Source organism: Bombus affinis, unplaced genomic scaffold, assembly GCF_024516045.1.
Source record: "Bombus affinis isolate iyBomAffi1 unplaced genomic scaffold, iyBomAffi1.2 ctg00000064.1, whole genome shotgun sequence".
Lineage (NCBI taxonomy): Eukaryota > Metazoa > Arthropoda > Insecta > Hymenoptera > Apidae > Bombus > Bombus affinis.
Window position 1 is genome coordinate 2,139,352 of NW_026108821.1, and position 8,149 is coordinate 2,147,500.

General features: G+C 13.6%; 3 pseudogenes; 2 read left to right on the forward strand and 1 right to left on the reverse strand.

Annotated features, from left to right (window-relative positions):
* Positions 1-454: 454 nt before the first annotated feature.
* On the forward strand, positions 455-1,133 carry LOC126926942 (cytochrome c oxidase subunit 2-like; annotated as a pseudogene).
* A 139-nt stretch (positions 1,134-1,272) lies between these two features.
* Positions 1,273-2,560, forward strand: LOC126926931 (ATP synthase subunit a-like; annotated as a pseudogene).
* Positions 2,561-3,792: 1,232 nt separating this feature from the next.
* LOC126926923 (NADH-ubiquinone oxidoreductase chain 5-like) lies at positions 3,793-5,530 on the reverse strand (annotated as a pseudogene).
* Positions 5,531-8,149: the final 2,619 nt, after the last annotated feature.

Here is an 8,149-nt window from a genome sequence, read left to right on the forward strand (position 1 = left end):
TATACCTCGACGATATTCAGATTATCCAGATTCATATTATTGTTGAAATTTAATCTCTTCAATTGGAGCAATAATTTCAATAAATAGATTATTACTTTTAATTTTTATTATTTTTGAAAGATTAATTTCTAAACGATTAATTTTATTTAAATTTAATCAATCATCACTTGAATGATTAAATAATTATCCACCTTATGATCACTCATTATTAGAAATTCCATTAATTTCAAAAAATAAAATTAAAAATATTTTCAATAAATAATTTATTTAAATAATAATAATAATAATAATAATTTAATATTTACAATTAATATGGCAGATTAGTGCTTTGAACTTAAAATTCAACTATAAAGACAATTTTTTTCTTTTATTAATATTAATATTTTAATAAATCAATATATTTTGAACTGAATTTAAAATTCAAATAAATCTAATTAATTTATTAATAATTTCTACATGAAATATATTTTTATTTCAAGATTCAAATTCTTTTTACTCTGATAATCTTATTTCATTTCATAATTTAACTATAATAATAATAATAATAATTATTACTTTAACAATATTTTTTATTATAGATTTTTCATTAAATAATTTTTTAAATCTTAATCTTTTAAAAAATCATACTATTGAGATTATTTGAACTTTAACACCTATAATTATTTTAATAATTATCTGTTTTCCATCTTTAAAAATTTTATATTATATTGATGAAATTATAAATCCTTATTTTTCAATTAAATCAATTGGTCACCAATGATACTGATCCTATGAATACCCAGAATTTAATAATTATGAATTTGATTCATATATATTAAATTATGAATCTATAAATCAATTTCGGCTATTAGAAACAGATAATCGATTAATTATTCCATTTAAAATTTCAATACGAATAATTGTATCTTCAATAGATGTAATTCACTCATGAACTATTCCATCATTAGGAATTAAAGTTGACGCAATCCCTGGACGAATTAATCAATTAAATTTATTTTGTATTCGTCCTGGAATTTATTTTGGTCAATGTTCAGAAATTTGTGGAATAAATCATAGTTTTATACCAATTATATTAGAAAGAACTTCTTATGAATTATTTTCAAATTGAATTAAAAAAAAAATATTATGAAAAATTAGTTAATTTATAACATTAGACTGTCATTCTAAAATTAATAATTTAATTTATTATTTTTCTTCCATTAGATGTCTGAAATTAAGAATTGATCTTTTAAATCAATTATAGTAATTAAAATTTACTTCTAATGAATTCCACAAATAATACCTATTAATTGATTAATTATTTTTTTAATATGCATAATTTGTTTAATTTCAATTATAATTTTATTAAATTCTATAATATTAAATTTTAAAATTAAAAATTTTAAAAAAAAAATTATTTATAAAAAATGAAAATGATTATGATAAATTTATTTGAAACTTTTGATCCATCAATTAATAATTATTTTCAATTAAACTGAATTTTTATATTTATACCAATTATTATTTTTCCTAATATATATTGACTAATTCCATCACGAATTATAATAATTTTTAAATTATTTATTAAATATCTATTCAATGAATACAAAATAATTATATCAAATAAATATATTATAAATATTATTATATTTTTAAGAATTATAATCTATATTATATTACTAAATTTATTTAGATTAATTCCTTACATTTTTACATCAACTAGACATCTATTATTTAATTTATCAATATCTTTATCTTTATGAATAAGATTTATAATCTATTCAATTATTAATTTTCCTATTAAAACTTTAAGACATTTAGTTCCATTAAATTCACCAAAATTTTTAATAAATTTTATAGTAATTATTGAATTAATTAGATTAATAATTCGACCTTGAACCTTATCTATTCGATTATCGGCAAATTTAATTTCAGGTCATTTAATTTTAATTTTATTAAGAAATTTTATAATAAATTTTTTTCTATTATCCCCAATTTCATTAATTATTCAAAATATATTATTAACTTTAGAAATTTCTATAGCTTTAATTCAAGCTTATGTATTTTCAATTTTATTAACATTATATTTCTCAGAATCAAATTAAATGAAAAAAAATTTTCCATTTCATATAGTAACTATTAGTCCTTGACCTCTTATTTCATCTATAAATTTAATAAACTTAATATTAAGAACAATTTTATGAATTTATTCAAATAATTTAATATTAATAATTATAAACTTAATTATATTAATTTTAGTTTCTCTAATGTGATTTCGAGATATTATTCGAGAAAGAACATTTCAAGGAATACATTCATTATCAATTATTTCAATAATAAAATTTAGAATAATTATATTTATTATTTCTGAATTATTTTTTTTTATTTCATTTTTTTGAACTTTCTTTCATAATTCAATTTCTCCTTCAATCGAAATTAATTTTTCTTGACCTCCTTCTATAATTAAATTTTTTAATCCATTTGAAATTCCTTTATTAAATTCTATTATTTTAATTACATCAGGATTTACTGTTACATTAAGACATTATTACTTATTAAATAATAAATCAAAATCAAGTATTTTAAATTTAATATTTACAATTATTTTAGGATTTTATTTTAATTTTATACAAATATTCGAATATTATAATTCATTTTTTTGTATTAATGATAGAATCTTTGGATCAATTTTTTATTTATCAACAGGATTTCATGGAATTCATGTTCTTATTGGAACTTTAATGTTATTATATTCTTTTATTCGAATATGTAAAAACCACTTTTCATCAATCCATCATATTAATTTTGAATTCTCAATTTGATATTGACATTTTGTAGATGTAATTTGATTATTTATTTATATATTTTATTATATCTTAATAAATTAAATCTTCTTATATTTAATTTTTATTAATAAATTAAATAAATATATAGTATAATTATTACAATTAATTTCCAATTAAAAAATTTAAAATAACTTAATATATTTAATTAATATTATAATTTTTTATTTATTAAATTTAATTATTATTTTAATTATTTTATTCTTAAATAAATTTTTATCAATAATTAAAAAAATTAATTTTGAAAAAAATCTTCCATATGAATGTGGATTTAACCCTATTACAAAAATAAATTTACCATTCTCACTTCCATTTTATTTAATTTCATTAACATTTATAATTTTCGATATTGAAATTATTTTATTAATACCTTTAATTTCATTTATTAAAACCCTAAATTACTTATATATATTTATTATAATAACTTTTTTTTTCTTAATATTAATTTTTTCATTAATTATAGAATGATTTTGTAATTATTTAAATTGAATATATTAAATATATATATATATATATATATATATAAGGATTTTTTTTAAAAATCTATATTTAAGTCGAAATTAAAAGTAATATTATTACTTCTTATATACATACATATATATATATATATATATATTAAATAATTTTAAATTAAAGCCAAAAAGAGGCATTTTATTGTTAATAAAATCATTGAATTATATTATTCTAATTTAATTTATATAGTTTATAAAAACATTATACTTTCAATATAAAATTATTAGTAAAAAAATAATTAATTATAAATAGAAATAAATTAATAAAGCTTCTAACTTTAATCTAGATATTAAATTATCATTATTTCTATTCATAATATATATATATATATATATATATATATATATATTATATATATATATATATATATATATTTAAAAATTTAAAAATTTCCTTAATATTTTCAATATTATGCTCTAATATATAAGCTATTTAAATATTAATTAAATTCATTTACTATTTTTTTTTTAAAATTAATAAATTTATTTAAATTTATTATTTTAAATTATTTTTAAATTTTTAAATTTATTTTTTTATATATATATATATATATATATATATATATTTATAATTAATTAATTTAATAAAATTAATACTATTAAATAAATATATATTAATAATATATAAAAAATTTTTAATATATAATTTATTTCAAATAAATTACAAAAAAAATATATAATCTTTCCTGTAAATTTTTCAATCACTCCTTTTTCAAAATAAATCTCATAAAAAACTAATCAATAAAATAAATAATTTAAAATAAATTTATATAAAAAATCCATTATAAAAAAACTTTTAATTAATATAACAAATTTATTTAAAAAATTTATATTAAATATTAATAATGAAAATAAAATCCCTAATAATATTATTTTAAAAACAAAATATTTAAAAATATAAAACAAATTAACTCCAATAAAAAAAAAAAAAAAATTATAAATAAATTTTCTAATAAATAATATAATTAATAAAATAAATATTATATGTGTTATTATAATTCTATCTTCATCAAAATAAATTAAATTTATTATAAAATAATTTATTATTAAAATATTTATTAAACGAAAAGAATATGATACAGTAAAAATTGTACCAATAATTAAATTTAATAATCTAAAAATTCTTATTATATTTAAAAAATAATACTCAATAATTAAATCTTTAGAAAAATATCCAACTAAAAAAGGAAATCCACACAATATAAATAATGAAAATATTATTAATAAACCTTTTATTGGATATACATAATATATTCCAAAATAAAAACGAAAATTTTGAATTCCTCTTATATAATGAATATAACTACCTACACATATAAATATTATAGATTTAAAAAAAGCATGAATAAATAAATGTAAAAATGTTAAATTTACTATTCCTAAAGAAAAAATTCTTATTATAAATCCTAACTGACTTAATGTTGATAAAGCAATAATCTTTTTAAAATCTATTTCAAAATTTGCTATCACACCTGATATAAATATTGTTATTCTTGAAACTATTAAAATATACTCTTTATATTTTAAATCAATTAATATATCATAATTAATTAATAAATAAATTCCAGCAGTTACTAATGTTGATGAATGAACTAAAGAAGAAACAGGAGTAGGAGCTATTATTGCAGCAGGTAATCAAATTATAAATATTAATTGCGCACTTTTCCTAAATACTATTATTAAAAATATTAATAAAATTAATAAATTTATATTATATAAAATTAAATTTCATCTACCAAAAATTATTATAAAAGAAATAATTATTAATAATCTTGAATCCCCTAAACGATTTAAAATCACAGTAATTATTCCTGAATTAAAAGCTAAATTCTTTTGATAATAAATAATTAAACAATAAGAAATCAAACCTAATCCATCTCATCCTAATAATAAAGTTAATATATTAGGACTTAAAATTAAAAAAATTATTGATATTAAAAATAACATTATCAAATAATAAAAACGTTTAATTAAATATTTATTATTTAAATTTATATAACTTACCCTATATAATAAAATTACTGAACAAATTAATATAACTAAAAACAAAAACATTAATAATTTGAATCTAATTATTAAAATTAAATTCATTTTTATTGAATTTAAATTATAAATTATTCATTCATAAATAAATAATTTATTAACTAATAAGACATAAAATCTTAAAAATATAAATATTAAACTTATTAAAATTAAAATAATTCTAAAAACAATTATTTTTAAAATAACTTAAAATACTATCATACATCTTTGAAACCACAATTCAATATTTTTAAAATTAAACTATTTAAATAAATTAAATTAATAAATCTAAAATAATTAAATTTAATGGTAATAAATGTAAAATTAAAGTTAAATAATTTATTAAACCCCTATTTATTAAATTAAAATTAAAATTATAAATTTTTCCAAACTGAATAAATCTATATAAATAAATTGAATAAATAAATCTAAATAAACAATAAAAAAATAAAAATATAAATAAATATTTATATCATATAATTAATCTTATTAATAAAAAAATTTCACTTACTATATTTAAAGAAATTGGAGCTCCTGAATTATAAACACATATTATAAATCATATTATTGATATTGAAGGTATTAAATTAATTAATCCTTTATTTACAAAAATAATTCGTCTATTAGTTTGTTTATAAATTTCATTAACTAAATAAAATAAACCTGAAGAAACTAACCCATGAGAAATTATTATTAATAACCCTCCTAATAAACCAATTTTTGAACCACTAAATATTCCTATAGATATAATTCCTATATGAATTACTGAAGATAAAGCAATGATTAATTTTATATCAAATTGAAATAAACATAATATTCTTAAAATCAATATTCCAAATAAATTAATTATTATTAAATAATAAATTAAATTAACAAATTTATTATTAAAAATTAAAATTAATCGTAATATTCCATATCTTCCTAACTTTAATATTACTGAAGCTAAAATTATTGAACTAAAAAATGAAGCTTCAACATGTGCTTTAATTAATCATCCATGAAATATATATATTGGAATTTTAATTAAAAAAGATATTAATAAATATATAAAATTAAAATAATCAAATATAAAATTCTTAATCTCTAAAAAAAAAAAAATTATTCTACCTCTTCTTTCTAATATTTTAAAAATTAAATACAACATTGGTAAAGAAAATACTAATGTATAAAATATTAAATAAAATGCAGCTAAAATTCGATCTTCTCTATACCCTCATTCTATAATTATATAAAAAATTAATAATAATCTAGATTCATATATAAAATAAAATATTAATAAATCTATGACTATAAAATTTAATAGCATTAAAAAAAATAAAATTAAATTTAATATTAAACATCCTTTTTTTATTTCATTTAAATTTATAAAAATTATTCCAAAAACTCAAATTATTATTAAAATTAAATAATTTGAATAATTATTATTTCTTAAGCCTATAAAAATATTAATTCATTTTATTCATCTAATATTTTTTAAAAAATATATTCCTATCAAAAATATTAAATTTCTTAAAATACAAAAATTAATATAATTTATAAAAAACATTACAGCTAATAAAATTAAAACCTCATTCATTATATTAAATTTAAAAAATTAATTTTTTGATGACCATATTCATAATTTAATCTTACTAATAATGATAATCCTAAAACTCTTTCACATACTGAATAAATTAAATAAATTAAATATAAAAATCCACTATAATCTATTGATAATAAATAAAATAAAATTATTGCAATTAAATACTCTACCCCAATTAAAAATCTTAAAAAATAAATTCAATAATTTAATACAACAATTAATATCAAAAATACTATATTAAAAATTATATAATCTAAAATAAATTTAATATTATATTAAAATTATATATATATATATATATATATATAAATATAATATTAAACTTCAAAAAAATTTTATTAAAAATATCTATAATTCCCAAAATTATTATTTTTTATTAAACTATTTTTTGTCAATTAAATATAAATGTTTTATAGTTTTAAAAAAAACATTAATCTTGTAAATTAAAAATTTAATTATAATATTAATATAACAAAAATTTAATAAAAATTAAAAATGAAAACTTTATTAATTCTTAATTTTATCATATACATAAATTTAAATATTAATATAATACTTATTATTTACTATTTTTATATAAACATTTTTCATTATCCTTTAAAACAATTAATTTGTTTAATTTTTTATATTATTTATATAACATTTAATACTTTAATTATAAAACAAAATTTTTCAATAAATTTATATATTTTAATAATTATCTTTATTAGAGGAATTTTAATTATATTCTCTTATTTTATTAGATTAATTAATAAAATAAATAAAAAAAATAATATTTATAAAATATTAATTCTAAATTCATTAATTATATTAATTATAATTTTTCAAATCAATCAAATTAAAATTATCCTAAAACATTTAAATTTTAATTTTCATAAAAATTATAAATTTAAAATTATCAAAAATTTATACTATAAACCAAATAATTTAATTTTATTAATTATTATTATTTTTCTAATTTTAATACTTCTTATTATAACAAAAATTTGTTATATTAAAAATAAAAATTTACGAACAAAAAAATGAAAAAAATAATTTCTATAATTTATAAAACTCATTTATTAAATTTACCATTATCATTTATTAATTTACCAACACCAATCAACATTAATTATTTATGAAATTTTGGTTCAATACTAGGAATATTTTTAATAATTCAAATCATTTCAGGCTTATTTTTATCAATACATTATTGTCCAAATATTAATTTT